Source organism: Ursus maritimus, unplaced genomic scaffold (assembly GCF_017311325.1).
Source record: "Ursus maritimus isolate PB19 unplaced genomic scaffold, ASM1731132v1 scaffold_14, whole genome shotgun sequence".
In the NCBI taxonomy this organism is placed as follows: domain Eukaryota; kingdom Metazoa; phylum Chordata; class Mammalia; order Carnivora; family Ursidae; genus Ursus; species Ursus maritimus.
Window position 1 is genome coordinate 29,468,955 of NW_024423786.1, and position 22,121 is coordinate 29,491,075.

General features: G+C 41.2%; 1 protein-coding gene and 1 pseudogene across 4 annotated transcripts in view; one reads left to right on the plus strand and one right to left on the minus strand.

The window, feature by feature from the left end:
- The window catches only part of LOC103674277, a 131,693-nt pseudogene that overhangs the window by 108,334 nt on the left and 1,238 nt on the right, over positions 1-22,121 (minus strand).
- FHIT (fragile histidine triad diadenosine triphosphatase) overlaps positions 1-22,121 on the plus strand; it is a 1,380,201-nt gene that overhangs the window by 697 nt on the left and 1,357,383 nt on the right. Inside the window, exon 1 of one of the 4 annotated variants that reach the window (XM_040628601.1) lies at positions 5,796-5,876. The exons of the other annotated variants lie outside the window; for them this stretch is intronic. The gene's annotated coding sequence lies outside the window, so the exon portion shown is untranslated. Of the gene's footprint in view, positions 1-5,795; positions 5,877-22,121 lie in introns of those variants that run through there. 4 annotated transcript variants of the gene reach the window in all.

Sequence of the window (22,121 nt, forward strand, 5' to 3'; positions counted from 1 at the left end):
GCTGCATAAGGAGGTAAACCGAGGCATGGGACCACGCCATTGGTTTCAGGGACGCCCAGCACCCAGACCTGGTGGTGTAGTTGGCACTGGCCGCTTTTGCAGGGTTTGCCAGTGTCATAGGCAAGTAGCAGGGATCGCTGCCCCAACAGAACTGTATTAAACACCCATCTCCGGGTTCCCCAAAGGGAGGGGGCTGAACACGTGCCCAAGAAAGGAGCCAAGTAGGTAGTGGGAAGGCAGTATTTTGGGAGGGAATCTTATATTTGATATTTTAAAAACATTTAAGAGAACACTGAATTCTTTATGGTGGGATAACTCAATGAGTCCAGGCTCGTTTGGACCATTTTATGGATTAATGTAGTTTTTACATAAAAATGTGTAGGGATTTTAAAGGTATATCGGGAGCAGCTGTGTGGCTCAGTCGGTTGGGTGTCTGCCTTGCACTGGGGTCATGATCCTAGGGTCCTGGGATTGCCCCGCGTTGGGCTCCCTGCTCTACAGGGAGCCTGCTTCTCTCTAGCCCTCTGCCACTCCCCCTGCTTGTGTGCCCACTCTCTCTCTCTCTCTCTCTCACAAATAAATAGATAAAATCTTAAAAAAAAAAAAAAGTTATATTCGTGTGGGGGCTGGAGGTGGGGGTGTAGAGAGGGGAGGCTGGTTAGTGGAACCAGAGTTGGAGGCTCCTCTCTAGGATTAAATTCTCCATGTGGTGTATGACTTTGAACCAGCCACTCACAGTGTTTTATCTTGGAGAAAAGAGCCTGAAAATCTTTGCTCAAGTGGCCCAAGGACGCTGGCTGGAGCCGAAAGCTAAATGAGGTCTTGTTTGTGAAAGTCTGCCACTTGCAGACTTACTGCTTTATTATTCCGGATCTCTCAAGAAATGTGCTGGGGACCAGCTGCAAATGATCCCAGCGGTTGTTGTAGAAAGGCCCTGACTTGTGCTGGGCCTGGGACTACTAAAAAGCGGCCCCCAGTCGCACCTGTTAAGCCGGCTGTTCCTGAACTCTCGCTCTCCGGCTCCATCTTACCGCTGGCGGCCTGAGTTGTGGAGGCGTCTGGGAGTTGGAGTCCCGCTGCCTGTTTCCCGGCGGGCTGGTACTCCATCTCCCAGCATGCCATTAGGTGCGGCGAGGTGTCTCCTGGGAGATGAAGTCTCACTTCAGTCGTTCTGTGGATCGGCCCTTTGACTCAGAACTACAACTTCCATGTGACCCTGTGTTCGTGGCTGCCAGCCTTTTTGTCCGCTTCCTGGGAGCGGGGACTAGAGAGCTGTTTAGGAAAGCTGTCTTTTGTTGTTGTTGGGGAGTGGAGAGATATGTCTAGTAAAGATGTCTTTTATTATTGTCGCCGTTGTCATTGATTGTGTATGCCGTTACACTATTAGGGTAGGATTGTATACACTTTTCCAAGTATTAGGGAATATGCATGCTTTCAAACATAGCTAACACTCGACAATTTACAGAATGTTCACGTTAGTTTTCATAACACCGTACCTCCCATCTGTAGTTGAGGAAAAACCTTGAGAAGATGGATGATTTGTCCTCGGTCACACACCTAGTAATAAAATGTAATATATGTGTATTTATTAATATATATTACAGTTAGTTATAATAATTTAATCCTCTCAAAAGCTATGTGAGAGACATAACCATTTTATATGCTTTTCACATATTAGAAAACTAAAAGTTATAGTTAAGCAACCAAAGTTAAGCAACTTGTCCAAATTAACTCAGCTAGGGAATAGAAGTACTCAGATAGTAATCCAGTCTGTTTAACAGTTTCTGCTTAAAAAATACTCCACCTGGGGCCCTTGGGTGGCTCAGTGGGTTGAGGTTGAGCGTATGCCTTCGGCTCAGGTCATGATTCCAGGATCCTGGAATTGAGCCAGGCATCAGGCTCACTGCTCAGTGGGGAGCCAGCATCTCCCTCTCCCACTACCCCTGCTTGTGCTGTCTCTCTTTCTGTCAAAAAAAAAAAAAAAAAAAAAAAAAAAGACTCCACCTAACAGAGCGAGAGGGAGTCCGACGTTCCTGAGTACAGAATTGGGAATCTTTCCATCATACCATGTTTCCTCTATAGTCAGACTAAATGTTAGAGCTGCATAAACCTTTGAGATCATTTAAATTTAAGGCAAAGATCTTGGAGCAGTTCCTGGCATATAGTAAAGGTTCCACAAATGTTAGCTAGATATAGCTTTATAATACTTTTATTTTAGAGATGAGGAAACTGGCCCAGGTGGTAAAGCCATTTGCCCAAGGTCACACAGTTGGTTTGTGTCAGAGATGAGACTAGACGCAAGTGTCTTATTTCCAAGTCCAGGGTTATTTTCATTCTACCAGCAGTCAGCTAGAAGGAGCACCACATGTGAAGCTGTTTAGATAATGGTTTCTCTTCTAATTTGTTCTTTGTAGGCCATGGGCCAGGACCAATTGTTGTAAAGTCTCTTTTCTTATTATTGGTAAGGTTGTAACATTTCATTAATTCAACAAAAGTTTTTTGAACATCTTTATATGCTCATCTCTCTTTAGGTGCAGTGGCCACATGGATTAAAGGAGCCAATGGGTTAGGGCTAGAGGGACCTTAAAAACCATCTAATCTCACTCCTTCATTTTATAAATGAGGAGAGGGATCCATGGTCTTTATCTCATGCCCTTTCTGCCAGAAGACAGGTTTCTGGAGGCCTGTAGTAGTGTATGTGACCTTTTAGGCTCATGATTTCTTTTACTTGGTATTCTCATCCTATCCTTATCTCTGTAAACGTTTGATGGAATGCTTTAGGAAATGTTTCTGTACTCCTCTTTTTATTTGTATATAGGTGTGGCTTCAGTGTGCTCCCTTTCTATTTTGGGAGAGAACAAAATCTGATACTGTGTTGGCATTCATACAAGTTACAGTCTGACCCTCCAATATGGGGTATCAGAAAGAACACATGAGTTGTTTGAATTATGTAACGCTTCTGTTTTAGAAGACACACTGTCCCTTTCAATTATGTATTCACAAATAATAAAGCAGGTAACTCACCTCCTGTGTGTGAAAGATGCTTTCTGCATAGTTAGATAATAAACTAACATTTTTATAAACTATTGGCTAAACATTCCTGAAACAGTCACTATGAGAGATCTTCTCCCCATCCGCTCCCAGAGCCCCCTCCCCTGCCCAGCACTCTCCCAGCTAACAGATCATTCAGTTTCCAGCACATGCCTGACCACTGGTAGATACTGAAAAAATATTTGTGAAATTGCATTCATAAGCACCCCTGAGCTCTGTTCCCACATCTTTTTCTTGAATCTCTTTTAAGATAGAAATGCTTTGAAATATAAGATGTAGCAGGTTGCTTTCCTTTCGATGTCTACATTGCGAAGAAAAATCTCAGCCTTTGAGGTCATCTTCCAAGGGGCTGTTTCTTTGGGAATGTCCATGTCTGTGGTTTCTCAGATGAGAAAGTGATCCAAATAGCAAAACATAGCAAAGAAGCCATGGAGAGTGGTAGTCTGGGGGCCTATGATTCAAATCCCAGCCCTGCCCTAAGAGGCAGGGTACTTAGCCCTTGGTTTCTTCTGTAAAATAGGGATAATAAGCATTTCTACTTCATAAAGTGAGGATAAAGATTAAATAAGATAGTGTTTTTAAAACTTTGAGTGTGTTGTCAGGCACTCAGTAGCTTGTATTCAACAGATGAATAGTAGCTCTTATTTTTGTTATTAATGTAAACAATATGTGAAAATATATCAAGTTTATTCACCTTTTAAACTTGAGGCAGGTATCTGCTTCATAAAAGGATTTGCCATTTGGTTTCTTAGAATAGCAAGGTTGGTCATTACATTCGAAGTATGAAGTTAACCACAACTTTGATAATCGATCTTATCTGCACAGTGATACTCTTTGTGTGGGTAGAGAGGTAGTGAAGTTTTGACTTTACGTGGCCTGCTGAGAGGTCCCTGCTCTATGGTCCCATCTCTACATTGAATCTCAGATTGAAAAGTTGCCTGTCCCTGTCGGTAGGGCCTTCTGTCTACTTCTGGAAAGGACTGGGCCTATTCCAGGTGTCTCAGGGTTAAAGTTGAAATAGTCATCACCCTCTTTGTGAGTAACCCCAGGGCAATGGTCATGTGGGCATGGCAGCGTGTCTCTCTAAGGCTGACAACTGCAACAGCCGTGAAGTTACTGATAAGGAGGTGAGTGAGACAAGAGAGGTGGTGTAGGGGACAAGGAAGAAAAAATGGGAAAGAGCAAAGAGCAGATGAACAATGGGAACAGCCTCAGTAGCCAGAGGACGTACTTATTCAGCGCATTTACCCTACTCCTAGCTCTGTGCCAGGCACCACACTGTTATGCACTGGAGATACAGCCATGAATGTGGCTGACATGAGTTGGTCATGGTGATGGGTGGTGGTCAATTACAGGCAGGGAAGAGCTTAGAGGAAAGAAGGAAAGCAGGAAGGCAGAAAGAAGGGAAAGGAGGGAGGAAGATAGGAAAGGAAGAGAGGAGTATTGGGATTAAATGAGTGGAAAGAAAATCTCTGTGTCTGGGGTATAAAAGTCACTGGATGGGGGATGTGGGGGGGGGGGATCAGGCTGCATAGGCAGGCACTGGTGATATCATGCAGAGTGCGGTTACCTGTATGGTAAAAGCATTCTGGACTTTATTCCAAGGGCATTTGGGAAACCACTTAACAATCTGAACTGGGGAAATGAAATAATAGGATTTGTTTTTTCCAAGTGTGGATGCAGTAAAGATGATGAATTTGTGTGAGAGAGTTGTCCAGGTAGACCTGTGTTTTTTGACTTTAATATGCGTATGAATCTCCTGCTGATCTTAAGCTGCGGGTTCTGATTTGGTACATCTGGAATGGGCCAGAGATTCAGGATTTCTAACAGGCTGATGCTGCTGGTCCGTGGACTATACTTTGAGGAGCAAGTACTGAGGAGACCCTTGAGCGGTCTAGATGAGAGATGGTAGTGGTTAAGAAAATGGACTCTAGAGAGTCACAGACCCGGATTCTAGTCTTGCTTCTACCAGCCACTTATGACTTGGGGAAAGTGTCTTAGTCTTGGCACAGAGCCTCAGTTTCCTTATTATCTGTGAAATGGAGGTAATAATTCCTCTTGTAGAGTAGTGTTTTAAGTTTTCAGTGAGGTAACCTGCAGAACATGCTTAACACAGTAACTGGCACTCAAGAAATGGTAGCTTTGAATTTATTCTTATTGTTGTTAATAAATCTGACAACTTCATGCACCCTGCTCCATGTTACCTTTTTTATAATTTGAATACTAGATGGAATAGATGGAATAGATCACTTTTTTTTTTTTTTTTTTTTTTTTTTTTGAGAGGGAGAAGGGGAAGAGAGGAGAAGGAGAGGGAGAGAGAAAATCTAAAGCAGACTCCATGACCAGTTTGGAGCCTGATGCGGGGCTCGATCTCACAACCCTGAGATCATGGCTAAGCCGAAAATCAAGAGTCAGTTGCTTAACTGACTGAGCCACCCAGGTGCCCCTGGAATAGATCACTTTTAATTTTACTGATTTTGTTTTTATCTTGCATGTGAAGTGCTGAACTTCTTCAGCCCTTGGTAAAAACTTGAGTATTATGGGCAACTAGATATATTTCTCCTGTGTAATCGAGACTGTCTAAATTTGATAGAAAAAAATCCTGGGATCCTTAAAGTACCATCTTATATCTGATTACGATGGGAATTTGAGGCACTTTGCCTCCTCATGTAAATTTATTTAAGCCCAATTATAGTGCCTCCTTCTTTACATAATTTTAACCTGTTTGGATTGCTTTTCAACAGTTGTTCTCAACCCTCTCTGCAAGTTCAAGTCACTGGGGGCTGGTCCCATCCAGAGAAATTGAATCAGAGTGCAGAGGGGAGGTAGGCATTTGTATTTTTCTTTTTAAGTTTCCCAGGTGATTCTGAAGTGCTTTTAGGAATGAGAACCACTGATTCTAACAACGGAACATCATGGAATGAATCAGGTACAATCTAACAGGTGAAAGGCCTTTGTGGGGAAGAAAATATCTGGAAAGTAGCATTTTGAAGGCTTTGGGCGTGAAAGAGATGATAAGCCTTGCCACAAAGCTCTCTTGGAATTTGATGAACTAAATATAGGTTGTGTTCTGGGTTTTCTTTGAAGTGAAATCCATGCCCCCTCCTTCCCCGCCCTGCCCTTGTATCTCTAGCAGTGCTCACTTGAGTCAGGATTCTCCATTTTGTTTCAGGCTGTGTTTCTCTGCCTGATATTTAGTTTGTTTTATTCCTCATAGCTGAAAAATATATTATTAACCTATTAAAACTATGTTCAGAAGAAAAACTGAGTTACGTGCTTTCATGAGCTGTGGCTGCATTACTGTAAAGGTTTAAAGTATTGTTCAGATAAACTGCAACCCATTTTAACCAGTAACATTCTTTATTTTTTTTTCTTGATGGTAAACAATATTACTTTTTGTTTTATACACAAATATATTTATTTCACTTCTTTTTTTTTTTTAATGATTTTTTATTATATTATGTTAGTCACCATACAGTACATCCCCGGTTTCCGATGTAAGGCTCGATGATTCATTAGTAGTGTATAACACCCAGTGCACCATGCAATACGTGCCCTCCTTACTACCCATCACTGGTCTATCCCATTCCCCCACCCCCCTCCCCTCTGAGGCCCTCAGTTTGTTTCTCATAGTCCATAGTCTCTCATGTTTCATTCCCCCTTCTGATTATCCCCCCCTTTCTTTATCCCTTTCTTCTCCTACTGATCTTCCTAGTTTTTATGACCAGTAACATTCTTTACATTTTTATTAAAAAAAAATTTTTTTTTTAATTAAGTAGGTTCCACACCCAATGTGGAGCTTAACCAGTAACATTCCTATGTTCTAATTCAGTAGCCTGAAATGAATGTTTCCAGAGAGGCTATTATAAACATTAGTTTCCTTTTCAATTTTTTTTTATAGTTACCTTCACCCTCCATTTCATGTCAGAATAATTAGGCTAATTTGGTTAAATATTTTTAATTTGCTGGGTTATCTACAATATATGGGGACCCTTCTTTTTAAAAGTTATTTTTTCCTTATATAAAATGTAGTCCTTAGGTTTGTTTGTATCTGAATATTATATTTAAAACCTTATACCCAGCATCTAGGAGCATTCTTGGCCTGAATTTCTGTTACCCTGCACCATAATTTTGTTTCTCAGCCTTTCTGAGCTTTTTTATTCACTAGGAGGTCATTTCACAATGTAGTAGTTTTATTTTTCTACTGTGTTGACTTAATAGAGAGAAAAAGAGAGTGGGAAAAGCTGTTTTTGTTGGAGGGTTTAAAATACAGTTAAAAATTACATATTTTAGGGATATTTTGTACGTAGGCCAAGGTTTTCTTTTAATGATGTCTAAGTAGAAATAGAAGAGAAAAATGAGAAACTGGCTAAGAGGTTTGCAAGAGGCCCACATTGACAGTATTCTGGAACTTAAAGACTCTTTCTGAGTCTATTTATGTGTTTATTAGTGTTCTTTGTTATGGATTTACCTCTTTTTATTAACAATCAGATTTCCATTAAAATTCAGTGTATTTTGCAGGTCCTCAGACTCACAGCTATTGGAGCTAAAACCCATCATAGATAATGTGGAGGTATCAGTACTCCCTCCTGAGGTTTAATGCATGCATATTTTAGTTGGGCACAGTTTGGAGGAGAGTATGGTCTGCAGTCATTTAATCACTGAAGTGTGTGGTATATGGTAAGAACAAAATTTTCATTTTCTGCAAGACTTAAAGTCTTCTTCCCGTGTCTTCATTTTTGGAAAAAACAAAACAAACAACAACAACAACAATAACAACAAAAACCAAACAAAAAACCCCAGAACTCAATGCTGTCTTAAAGTCTCCACATTAAAGCAGGTTGGTACCTGCTTGGTTGTGCGAGGAGACGTTTAAATGATGCCTAGAAGTAGGCGTTTGTGTCTGTGCTTGGAGCCCAGAGGACAGGCAGAGGAGTGGGGCTGGAACCTGCTGGAGTAAGGTTGTTTCTCTCAACCCTGGAGCCCGGGCAGTTCCTGTTTAGGTTCTCCCAGGAATGAAGCTGGTGGATGGAGAGGTAGCGATCCTAATGAGGGCAGGAAAAAGTACCGAAGAGGTAGAAGTGCATGCAGAGACTATGAAGAGGTATAACAACAAAAGAGATGGTGGGGTGGAGGGGGATGGAACATTTTTTGTTTTTACAAATATGTCTGTGAATGGTGCCCTCCGGAGTTGTGCTGTGCACAGCTTGCGTGGTTGTTACACAGAGGGGCCGCTCTGATCAATGGGAGGTGCTGGAAACTTCAGAAGAGGGGAAATGATACTGGGGTACCAAAACAACAACAGTGGCAGGTGGGCCCTGCACTTTGAAACCCCAGTTGCTGGGATCTGCTGGGTAAGAGCAAGGCCAGGAAGCTTCGGCAGCCAGTGACCACAGAGAAATCTGCAGCTGAGGCCACCTCTTGGCCCCTTGGAGCAGAGCAGAAAGCTTCTTCTAAGCGAGGGCTTCCTCTAGGCTCTCAAACTTCCGAGAGGCAACCAGCCAATGCTTCCCTGGCCTAGAGGAATTAGTTGTGTTTGGCTCCTAGCACAGATGAAATAGCTAGGTCCAACTCCTAGCTGGGGACTCATTGGAACTATATGCAGAGGTCCGGGTGAGGCCAGAAGCTTCTGCATTTCTTACAAGCTCCCTGGTGATGCATTTGCTGCTGGTCCATGGGCCACGCTTGGAAAGCAAGGTTCTGGTTCTTTATGGCTCCTACTATGCTGCCATTCTGCTTTAATGTAATGAATAAATAGCATTGTTTAGAGTTCACAGATACATATGTCACTCTGTTACAAGGTGAGGGTGATCTTGGGCAAGTTGTTTTGCTTTGCAGAATTTTATTTTCTTCTCTAGAGTGGACATAGTAGTACATACCTCATAGGTAGGTATGAATAAAATGGGATAATCTGTATAAAATATTAGCACAGGACCTCTCATATAGTAACTTCTTAGTAAATGTTAGCTTTTATTTTTATTATTGTTATTATATTTTACATTTTTATTATTTTTGAGCTGAGAGATCCAGATCTATAAGGCATGTGGCTGTACCAGTTACCAGGTGTGGGACCATGGGTAGGTTTCTTGACTAGGTATGTTTCTTCACCTTTGAATTGGGGGTTAGAGTGGTAGCTGACTATGGATGCTGTGAAGGTTGAATAAGGCTATATGTATAAAGCCCTTGGCATGGATTAGTTACTCTCATGATTATGAATACTAATCATTTGAGGGGTCCCCATAGCGGCTTCTATTACTTGGGATTGGCCAGGTTTCTGTGAGACTCTCTTGGTGTTGTAGGAGCTGCCCACACCGCCCCTGGAGAGTGGAGAGTGGGCCCAGAATCTGGTAATACCTGGAAGTTAAGGTCAGCAGGCAGGTGGAATGTGGGATGACAGCGTGGTCCAGTAGCAAATCCGAGTTGTTGCTGATTGCTTGCTCTGACCATGGATCTCACTGGGACTCCTGCCTGGATAACCTCTGACCTGCCTCATGTCCCAGTTCCTGTACCTAATCTCCAACTATATTCGGTGTGAATCAATCCCTTGTTCATCATTAATGTATTCACTCGGGAAGCATTTTCTGAGGCATGTTGTATGTCAGGCACTGTGCTAGCTGGGCTTCTACATCGCTGAACAAGGCAGGCACAGTCCCTGCCCTAAGGAGTCCAGTGGAGAAGATGGACAATACTCAGGCAAACCAATGCGATTATAAGATGCCAAGTACTGGGAAGGAAGAGTTGAAGGTACTGTGATAGTAAAAGGGGGTGGGTAACCTATTAAGATTGGGTAGCCAGAGAGGAGGAGCTGATGTTTGAGCTGAGGCCTAAGTCAAGGATGAGTGGGAGACAGCCATATGAATCACTAGTGAAGTGGCGTTTGAGGCAGAAGGACAGCCTGTACCTGGGCCACACATGGGAAAAGAGCTTGACACGCTCAAAGGGATGAAAGAAGTCCTCTGTGGTAGACCATAGAGATTGAAGAGGGGCTGGCACTGGGTGAGGTTGGCATGGTTACGTAGGGCCTGGAAATCAAAGTATGGAGCCTGGATTGTATTGTCTGGGTGATGGCTCTGTCCCTGAATCTCAGTACTGTGGTCAGAGGCTGGCTCTTTGTTGTCCAGACCTTCCTTCTGTTGACCTGCTCCTCTGAGCACCTGCTTCCCGACTTCTTTTTCCTTCCATCCTGTCAAAACATCACTTATGGTCCTGGCTGATGCCTCCCTAATGCCTGCCATGTCTGTAGGCTTCTCTTTTACCTGTTAACACGCTCTCTGGACACTAGGTTTCATGTGTATAACTCAGTCCCTTTTCATTTCAGAGTGTTTGCTATACCTACTTCTGCCTCTGATGGGCTATCAGGCCCATCTCCCTCCTGAACTGACCCCTCTGCCATGTGGCAATGAAAATCAAGAACAGAGCCCTTGCCTTAGGGGTGCAGAGGGACAGAACAAAAGAGAACTAGGAAGGAAGAAGAGCAGTTTGAGGTCTGTCGATGGGTGGAAGAAGAGATAAGATAACAATTTTTATAGGTTGGACGGTGGCTTGAAGGAAGTTTGTTGGATTCACCCAGTCTTGTCACTTGTATTTACAGATTTGGAGGCCTGGTTCTAGAGAGAGGAAGTGACTTGCTCTGGGTTGCAGATGGAGTCAATAGCAGAATGATGACCTTTTTTCTTAATCCTCTGTAGGTTGGCTCCTATGTCTTTAACTTCCTTGACTTCTACTTTTTTACAGCTTTTCTTTAACCTCTAATCTTTGATTAGTGCTCTCTTCCCTCTGGACTGTAAGCTCTATGAAGGCAGGAGTGGTGGCTATTTTGCTGATGCCACCTCCCCAGCACCTGATCCCTAACTCAGAATTTGATGTTGAACTTTGCAGTGTGCCTCCTACTTCTGGGTTCTGCTCCCTTACTTCTCACAGAGGGCATAGGTAAGTGAAATCGATTGAAGCCCCGGACCTCATCTTCTCTGACCATTTCTTGAATTGTACAGCCTCCCATTTTCTCCCCTTACTGGAGAGAGTGCCTTGTTTACTGTGTTCATATTGTCTGTCTTCTCTCTTTAGAAGTTTACTCCCTGAGGGCTTGGGCCTTGTTGGTACTGGTTCCTTGCTCTGTCTCTGTGCATAAAGCAATGTGTGGCCTGTGGTGAACAGGATGGTATGTATCATCATTACTGTCAAGATCTGAGAGTCTGGGTTGCCATCCAGGCAGATGGCCATTTATGCTGTACAGATAATGCTGGGAGTCAAGAATGGGCTCACAGGAAGGGGATAGAGAGAAGAGCCTACTCTTTGGCTCTGAGGACTGACTCCTCTCTTTGCTTCTCATTAGCTGTATAATTTTGAGCAAAGTACTCAACTTCTCTGCATCACACTTTTCTGTAAAATGAAGAAAATACTACTTAGCTCTTAGTTGTTGGGAGGACCAAGTGAGATGGTTGATGTGAAGCATGTCCCTGCACAATGTCTGACCTGTGGTCAGCACTCAATAAATATTACCTTGATTAAACCGGGAAGGTTGCTCTGTCTACTCTTGCTGGCTGGTCATTACACATGGGTGCCAGTTTTCACTTTGACACTCAGAGCTACATCTTTCCCATAGTGCTGTGTTATTTGGTGGACTGTCATATTCTCTTTGGTCATCAGATAAATGTAGAGGCCATCAGTTCTGGCCATATGAAGTTTGCCGAAAATGTTGATGAACAACAACCCAGGATTCAGCACAAAAAATAAAAATGCCGGTTGATGTTCAAGACAGAGGAATATAAATCAGAAAACAAACACATCCACCGTACTGTAATATTTAAATGCCTTCTCATAAACACTTAAGATTCTCATTAGTCCAACATCAGAAAAATGATAAATATTAATATTTGTCATCAAAGGAAAGCTTAGAAATCAAAGCAGAGTAAACAACTGTTGTATTTGAAGGATTACATAATACTGAATGAATTTTAATTTGACACCTCCAAAACTCTATTTTTAAAAAAAATTCTCTGTGGGGCAGTTTAATTATTTTTATCCATTGCAAAAACTGGGAAAGGTATGCATTTAGTTGGAAAAGATTCAGGGGACTTGCTCATTCCAATAATGTTCTCAAAGACTTGGGCTATTTTGTGTCTTGTGTCTACAACAGAGACCCACTTGTTCTTGAGCCACTCTCCTCCAGATCTCCAGGTCAGCTTCAGAGAATCATACTGGAAATTGGCCTTGGTAGATCATGAAAGGGCACTGGGAGCTTCCTGTCTTGGCTGTGAATTCTTTTCCCAGGCTTCTATCTTCTTCCCAGTTCTGAATGTGCCAGAAGCATGTGCAGTAGTCCCTGGAGTCAGCAGCGAACAGTGGGAGAGACAACAGGCTGGTGCCGTCACTGTGAGGCGGTCAGGCTTTCCCTTGCTGCTTTCACAGTGTCTGATGTGGCTGACGTGGTGTGAGAGGGCCTCATGGTGTCACCACAGGACATGGTGCAGGGAGTCAGGAACCTGGGTTTTTGTTCTGGCTCTCATTGCCTTAGGCAAGTCTTGTCCTCTCTCTGGGCCTCCCTTTCCACATCCATAAAGTGAGGGGCTTGGGTCTGATAATTCTGAAGTCCTGTGCCTCTCCAACATCTTATAACCCTAGGGGAGAACTTCAGGAATCTGCTAAGCCCTTCCTTGTTCCCTCTGCAGAGGGGCAGTTGCTTGGAGTGGTTGGTGTTGGGGCCAGACAAAGCCGTATCTCACCTTAGCTAATTTACTTTAGTTCTTAGTTTCTTATCCATTATTGGAATAGTACAAAGTTGTCAGAAGCACAAGAGATGATGTTTGGAAATGTGTTGTTACCATTGTTGGTTATGTTTTATTTTATTATTGTTATGTATTATGTTTATATCTGGACTCAGGACTTTTCTGTCTCTTTGTGCCTCAGTTTTCTTATCTAAAAAATGGGAATAATAAGACTGTACTTCATTGGTTAATCGTGAGAATGAGATAATACATGAAAACATGTAAGACACTTCCTGGTATACAGTAAGTACCATATACAAGTTAGTGATGATTTTAGCTCTCGTTTTTATTATTGGTCGCAACACCTAGAATAAAATAGTGCTTTTTGTAAAGAATAAGATAGGACAAGGCAAATGGGAGTAGTTACCTTCTCTAATTACACATGCTGAAGCAGATTTTCGGTGGTGTAGAAGATCCACCATTTTCTCTAAGCATCTCATTTAACCTAGGGAACATTAAATAAATGATGTCAAATCTGTATTTTAAAGTAAAGTATGTGTATCCAACATGGGTCCTTAAAATAGGATACTGGAGCCTCTTCAGAATCTAATGTTCTGTACATACAGAGGCAATGAAAACAGTAACTGGAGAGGGTATCTGCCCCTCCGTGTGTTCATAGCAACATTATTTACAGTAGCCAAGATATATAAACAACATAGGTGTCCGTTGATAGGTGAATGGATAAAGAGGTTGTATATATATATACACAATGGAGTATTATTCAGCTATAAAAAACGAGAACGGATGGACCTTGAGGGCATAATGCTCAGTAAAATAAGTCAGACAAAGACAGGCACATACTGTTTGCCCTCACTTGTTTGTGAAATCTAAAGACAAAAACAAAACCAAAAACACTAAACTCATAGAATAGGATCAGGTCTGTGGTTACCGGAGGCAGTGGGCGAAGGGAGCAGGGGAAGGAATTGGAAGAAAAGTGGTCGAAAGGTACAAGCTTCCAGTTATTTATAAGACAACTAAGTTCTAGGGCCGACACGTACAACATGATGACTGGAGCCAACACTGCTGAGTGCTATACAGGGAAGTTGTTAAGAGACAAGATCCTAAGAGTTCTCATCACAAGGAGATTTTTTTTTTCTCTTTTCTCTTTATTGTATGCATATGACAGGATGGTTGTAAACTAAACCTGTTATGGTAATCATTTCACAATATATGTAAATCCAACCATCGTGCTACATACCTTAAACTAATACAATGATGTATGTCAGTTATTTCTCAATAAAACTGGAAAAGAGATAGATCTCTAGTGGGGAAATGGGGAGAACAGAAGATAACTAAAGTGGTTGAATGCAGATACCTCTGGGGATGACAGCTGGAAAATAGGAAGAAATGAGGCAAGAGATTTATTTTTCCTAAAAGTTATGTGTCGCCATTTGATTTTAACGGTTATATACTTTACCTTATAATAAATAAAAAAAATATTTTGTTAAAAGTAAAAAAAAAAAAAAAAAAAAAAAGGAATCTAATGTTCCAGGTTCATGATCTATCTCCACATAGAGGTTGAAACCAAGTTAGAAGAGAGCTTACTTTTTATCAGATTACTGTGGGTTGGGAATGAAAATAAGACATTTTGGTGAATTCTGTCATTTGATCTTCAGAGCAACTCTATGAGGTAGATACTCTTACTATCTCGGTTTATACATGAGAAAACTGAAACTCAGAGAGGTTAAGTGCGTGCTTAAGGACACCCAGCTGGCAAGTGGTAGCACTGGGGATGCGGACCCAGGTCATGTGACTCAGCAACTTGAGCTCAGCTAGCTGCCCTCGTAGATGGTAGAAAGGTCATACCTGCATGATAGCTACTATTTCTGTATAATGAAGTCTAATGGATCAAGACAAGGATGTAAATGACTTGCTTTTTATCAATGACACAGCGAATCAGCATTCATTTTTATTGTTTCCAACATCATTCCATTACATGTAAGGGAATGAATTTCAATATAGAATAGACTTATTTAAGGAAACATCAATATTTTTCTCAAATTGGCAGCATCAAAACTGTATTTATGGAATTAAGGAAAACATACTGCATTTATATAATGCAAGTTCACTTGGAAACCTAAAATTTCTTTATCTTTTTCTGTTATGTTGGCTTGTTGCTGTTGGCATCAGTCTGTTTTTAAGACGTAAATATAAATTGTTTCTTGTTAACTTCATTGGATCTGTAAGCAGATATTAGACCTAGTTGGCACTGATGAGGCCAACCACTTGGTCAGAGGGCCCACATTATTCTATGAGAAGGAGGTATTTAAAAAAAAACTTCTTACCAACTGCATACGAAAATAAATTTATTTTAGAAGATTTAAAAAAAAATGCTCAAAAAAATAAAATGACATTGCCATTCCACCCCCTCATGATTCTACTATCAATATTTCAGTGGATACTCTTTCCATCCTTTTTCATTGCATGTGTGTATTTGTTTGTCGTGTTAGTTTTCTAAATTAGGATCATACTTCACATATAGCTATGTTACCCGTTTTTCACTCTTTAATGTATTGTGTGTGTGTTCCCATGCCATTAATGACTACAAAGTACTCCACTGTTGGAACCTGCGATTATTTTTCATACTATTCCAATTGTTTAGCATTGGGCTTTTACCACCTCGATTTCTTTTTTTTTTTTTTTTAAGGTTTTATTTATTTATTTAACACAGATAGAGACAGCCAGCGAGAGAGGGAACACAAGCAGGAGGAGTGGGAGAGGAAGAAGCAGGCTCATAGCGGAGGAGCCTGATGTGGGGCTCGATCCCATAACGCTGGGATCACGCCCTGAGCCGAAGGCAGATGCTTAACTGCTGTGCCACCCAGGCGCCCCTACCACCTCGATTTCTGATGTGTATTACTGAAAAATATTTGCGTGGATGTGTCATGACATCCATGATTCTTTTCTTAGGACACATTCTCAGAAGTGGAAATGCTGGGTCCTATTGTAAGCGGTCCTATTGTAAGGAGTAGTTCTCTAGTCTTTCCACCCTTCACTGCAGGTAATGCTCCCTGTGTACCTAGATTCCCCACTAACAGCTTCTCCTGGGTTCCGTTTGCCAAGAACGTCAGAGAAGCCTGTGGAGCCAGAAGCTGGTAGGGTAATTAATGTCAGTCTTCAGGCTGGACTTGGTGATCAAAATAAACATGTTGGACTGCCAAGCCCAGCCTTTACATGTCTTTACATGCCTTAATTATTAGTTAGTGTGTTACCTTGTTAGCTCAGAATGCTTCCAGCTGCAAGTAACAGAGAACGTGACTCGCAGTGGCTCAAAAACAAACAAACAAACAAACAAAAAAACCCCAGAGGATCATTTCTTCCCCAGAAGGAGACACCTAGACGTATGGGGGGTGGCGGAGGGGGGAGGCTGACCGTGGCTCTAGTTCAGCAGCTCAGAGATGTCAAGGATGTAACTACAGTGTTCTTGGCTTTCTCATACTGGTCACAGGATGGCTACAGCTGAAGCAGGCATCATGCATGTGTTCAGGGAATCAGGGAGGGGTGCAAGAAGAGAGATGGAAATGATGGACTCTTGATCCTAGGAGTTGTTAGCCTGATTTTTAAAATCAGGTGGTGCTTTTTTTTTTTTCTCTTATTGCAGAAGTAATGTATGATCATTACAGAAAATATATTTCACCCATAATCTTGCTATCGGGAGGTAATCACTGCTCTCATTTTGGTGTTTATCCTTCTAGTTTGGTTATAAGTACACAAAAAAGTGGGATTGCCCATTGATGGACTGCCTCGTAACTGGCCTTTTTAATCAGCATCCATCCTTGTGCTTAGCACCTGGTAGATGCTTTACGAATTTTACTGAAAAATTAATGAATGATTTCAAAAATACGCTATGAATATTTTTCTGTATCGCCAAGTATTTGTTTTAGAGTATAATTTTTAACAGCTGCATAACACTCAATTGTTTGAATGTTTCATAATTTCTTTGACTGATTATTATTTTATGTGTGGATTTTTTCAAAATGTTAACTGTGACAATTCTGTAGTGAACATCCCTCTGTGTATGTGTGTGTGTGTGTGTGTGTGTGTGTACACAAATCTCTCATTATTTCCTTAGATAAATTCTTTTCAGAAGTGGAATCACTAGGTCCCAGGTCCAGTTTTAAAGTCCTTGATGCGTATCATCAAACTGCCCTCTTTGTATGCATCATTTTATACTACCACCCGCAATGCGAATCATTATAAGCTTGTTTTAATCTTTATTTTTCTTTTCAGTAGATTTGAATTTTTTTTCTGAGAAGGTAATATATTCATCTGTTTCAAAAATCAAAACAATAGAAAAAAAGATACAAAGTTTTGCTGCTCCTGTTCCCATACCCCTACCTCTGCCCCCATTTCCCTTAGTGTAGTCACTTTGGTTAGTTTCTGTTGAACTTTTTCAGTATTTTTTACTGTACATAGAAGATTATGCATCTAAATTACTTTTCTTCCTTTTTTATAAAAAAAAGTAACATACAATATACACTATTCTGTACTTTACTTTATTTGGTTTGACTGCTGTATAATGTTCCATTATGTGAATACTCCATAGTTTTATTTATCTATTCTCCTGTCTGGCCTTATTTGAAACCTGTATCTTTTCCGCCAAACAAGGCCCAAATGAACCGTGATATTCTGGCCCTGCAGCAATGCCACTAATAGGAGCAGGCAGCTATATCTTAATTTCCTAGCCCTACTGCCTGGCCTGCTGCACGTTTTGACTTTGCCTCCCAGGGTGTAGTTGGCAGGGTCTGAATATTCCGAATCCAAGGAGGGAGAGAATTCTAAAGGAAGGTTTATCCTCTTTGAAGACCCACTGGCCCCCCTAGCTTGGCTTGTGAGATACTTCATGTGCTACTTTGGGTAAAGAACAACCCCTCCATTCTTATCCAAGGGAAGGTGGCTCCTGTAGGAAATGATGTCCTGTGTACTTTTTAAGGAATTTCGTGTCACGGTTCAGACCCCCTGTGTGCTCCTTCAATAGGCTCCGGGGAAGAATACTTCCTTGCCTCTTCCAGCTTCTGGTGTCTCCAAGCATTCTTCAGCTTGTGGCTCTATTTCCTTCATGTGGCCTTCTCCGTGTCTTTTCCTCTTCTATTGGACACAGACATCTCTCTTTGGGGGCCACCAGAGGCTTTGATTTCAGTGCTCTGATTCCGGAATCTGTGCTCTGCTCTACTGTATCCTGGGAAGTACCACAGAAAAAGGTTGTTTTCTCTTCCACATGATAAAAGAAAGACTGGGGCCATCCCCCTCAGTGCTGCAACGTCATTGTCTTGCACAGTGCCTTGCGCAGTGCAAAGGAAGTGCTCAAATGGATCGTCTTTATCAATGAGTGGTCCACTGAATGTCTGAAGGCAGGTTTTTATGTCTGTTTTTACTTTTCCAGGTTGAGTCTCCCTAGGTACTTCAGTTATTCCTTGTGCGAAGTTCAGACCCTCTACCACTCTCGTTGCTCTCCTGTAGGTACTTTCTAACTTGGCCAGTATTTCTCTTAAAATATGCCTTCCAGAATGAACTCTAGATAGGATCTAAGCAACAAGATTCTCATGGTTTGCATACAGTATTTTTTAAAAAATTAGCGCTGGTTGTGAGGATGTGGAGAAAAAGGAATGCTCATGCACTGTTGGTGGGAATGCAAACTGGTGCAGCCACTGTGGAAGACCATATGGAATATCCTCGAAAAATTAAAAATAGAATTACATAGGATCCAGTAATTCAACTACTGGGTATCTACCCAAAGAATATGAAATTGCTAATTCAAAAAGATATATGCACCCCTATGTTTATTGCAGCATTATATTATGCTAAATTATGGAAATAACCCAACTGTCCATCAATAGATGAATAGATAAAGAAAATGTGGTATACATACACAATGGAATATTACTCAGCCATAAAAGAGAATGAAATCTTGCTGTTTGCAACAACATGGGTGGATCTAAAGGATACAATGCTAAGTGAAGTCAGTCAGAGAAAGACAAATACCATATGATCTCACTCATATGTGGAATTTAAGAAACAAAACAAGCGAACAAAGAAAAAAGAGACAAGCAAGAAACAGACTCTTAACTATAGAGAACAAACAGGTGGTTACCAGAGGGGAGGTGGTGGGGGGTGGGTGAAATAGGTGAAGGGGATTAAGAGTACACTTATCATGATAAGCACTGAGTAATGTATAGAATTGTTGAATCAGTATGTTGTATACCTGATACGAATACCAAACAAACAAAAAACCAAATAAATAAAAGTAGCCCTGGCTTGTGTTCATTTTAGAGTAAGTGCTAAATTCTTTGCTGGTAATTCATTGCTGGTGAAAGACCTAAAGCAACAGCAACAACAAACCCCCTAGGCTAGTAGCCCCACTTGGTCATTGAGTTTTTTAGGGCCAAATTTAGCTCTTAGTTAAGTGTAATTTTGATTGGTTCTGGATTCTGGGGATACATTTTGAGATTGGAAAGAAAATAGTACAAACGTCACACTTTGGGGGCTTACTGGAAAGGGCAAGCATACCCATGAATAAATCCAGTTTTCCCTCTCCATTCCAGTTTGTTAAACCCATGGAAAAAAGTTGTGCGCAGTTAGAGGGACGAATGATGATCCGAAGCCATTTTTTTTGCAAGAACAAATCAGGGTTTTCATGACCAGGTATTAGAGAAGAGAACCTTTTTCTTCTTAATTTCCAACATTGGGGCAGGTCATTGGTACTCTTCTTGTTCTTCTTCTTCTTCTTCTTTTTTTTTTTTTTGTAAATCACATTTACCACTGCTTGTGTTAATTTTCATATTCTTGTACCCTGAACAAATTTATGCTCTTGGTGTTGTATGTGCTGCAAGTTTCACTGCTGTCAAAACATGTTTTTAAAAATATCCCATGGGTTTTAACCAGTAACAGTCAAGATCAATTAGATTTTTTTTAGGAGTAAAATCTACCTTAGGATTTAGATTGGCGAGAAGATGTGGTTATGATAACTTTTGCCCTTATGTGCCAAGATGGGACTGAGGTATATCAGTGCTTTTAAAAATGTTTCTTGTAATTAATTTTTTTAAACCAGGGGTTGAAACAATGAAATGATTCTAACTCCCGGTGGTGGATTTCGTGGCTTCCTGTATTCCACTATACTTTCTACTGCATCTTGACACCTTGGTTTCTTAAAGGAAACATTTTTGAAGGCAGAGGCCCTCTGCTCGGAACTCTTCCCCCTCACCTCTTACCTGGCTTACTTATTCTACCTGACAGCTTAGCTTAAATGTCTCTTCCACAGGGAAACTCACTCTGACCCATAGGACTTGGTTAGTTATTTAATAAGTCGCCTCAGTAGCTTGTACTTCATTATATCAATTTCAGTCTCTTTGTTAATATTTGTCCTTTATCCCAGACTCTAAACTCTGCAAGGCAGGAGCTATGTCTCTTTTCAACACTCTACCTACCTTGGTGTCTGGCTCATACTAGATACTTAATAAACTTTGGTTGGCTGATTGGTCAGAGGCTGAAAAAGGGGTTATGGAAACAATACTTTTAACAAGAGTTGCATTTGTGTGTGTGTGTGTGTGTGTGTGTGTGTGTGTGTGTACATGTATAGCTAATAGCAGTGAGTGCTGTTTTCTTTCTGGTTTTTTTGGGGGGGTGGGGAGAGGGGTACCACTGCTTCAAATTACTGAAGTGGAAAGAACAGTTGACATTCTGTTTTAAAGTGACCATGTATTTGACCCACTTCTTCTCTCGTAATGTCATCACGATTGTATCTCATTGCTGCGGGTTCTTGGAGGCTGACAGGCGGAACAAGTTGCTTCAGCTCACAGTCCTCATCTGTCATACAGAACAGCTTGCAGATTCTTATTATGTGAATGAAATATGGAGAGAGGGATATTTTTCTTCCTGGGCTATCAGGGTAATTGAAAGTAACCATATCAGGGCATAAGGGGAAAATGCAGGAAAATAGACTGCTTTTGTGAAGGGCAACCCATCGGCTTTCAGAACTGCAGGTGTAGAGTCTCATCTCCAAGTGCAGAGGCTGGGGAAAGGTTCCCTCTTATCAAAAAGCCTAGGATTCGACCAGAACATTCTTTTAGTCAGGAAAATGCCTTGGTTCGTGTTACCACTCCTCAGCTCCCTGACGAGCTGCTGCCATGGCTGCCTTTGGAGGTACATCCCGTGGGACCCAGGGCACGGGCTTTCTATGTTCTTTAGCTAGGACAGAAAACTGTTTTAGTATTCCAGATCAATAAACTGTAGTAGAAAGTTGAAAATGTGCTATGAAAAATCATTAACCAGAGAAATTCTACTGTTCCCAAGTTTTACATCAGAAGAAATAAGTAACACTTGACTGCTCTTATAGTTTATATTTTACAAGCTTGGCCCTGGTGAAACAGAATATCAGATGACACTGTGTCAGTGACACTTTGCCTTTGAAATGGTCAGTTCTGCAGATGGAAATGGAACTTTACAGAACACTTTTAGTTCACAGGAAGCTTTCTGCTTCACATTGGTCAACAGACCTAACGTGGTGATGGAAAGCAAGGTACAGTTCAGCAGTCATTCAAGTCATGACTTTGTTATATTTTGAGATGGCTCTAAAATCACTTAGTCAAATAAAACTCCAAAGTACTGTAACTGCCAGGTTGCTTTATCTAATATATGAAACAGAGGCAAAGGAACCAACAATAACCCTCCATTTACCATTATTAGATTAGCTATTACTGAAACCGCAGAAAGTATATAATCCTTTACTTTGTGTTCACTCGAATTTGGTTATTAAGCTTTGATGGAACTTTCATTTAACCAAATGCCTTTGTTTACGACAATAAGCATGTTAAGTCTTTTGTGTTCTGAATGTGATATGACCATTTTAGTACATGCCTCCTGCAAAGGCATGTTAAAGTTGTAGATTCTATTCATTTGTGTAATGTCAAATATTTTCATTTCAATCCAGTTAGGGTCTTGTGTTTCTTCCCAACTTTAAGAAATGCATCTTTTCTCTGGTAGGCCTTCCTTTTTCAAGAATAAACCAGGCATTAACAAACATAGCAGCTCCATAAAAATTGATTTTTCAAAATTAAATAAGCATCTGGTGGGCTGAAAATGTTTTTATACCTGATATTTAAAAGATATTTTGACTATTGCCAAAAGGAATCAATTCCTTCATGCTGTCTCTCTTGCGGATGCCGTCATATGCCACTGTGTGCTGTGGAGCTCAGGCTCGGGCTTGGATTTGTACCTCAACTCTGCCACTTTACCTGCCTGTAACCTTGGACTTCACCTCTTCCAAGGTCTGTTATCTCTAATTGCCCTTTCCTCAGTGTGTGATGGAGT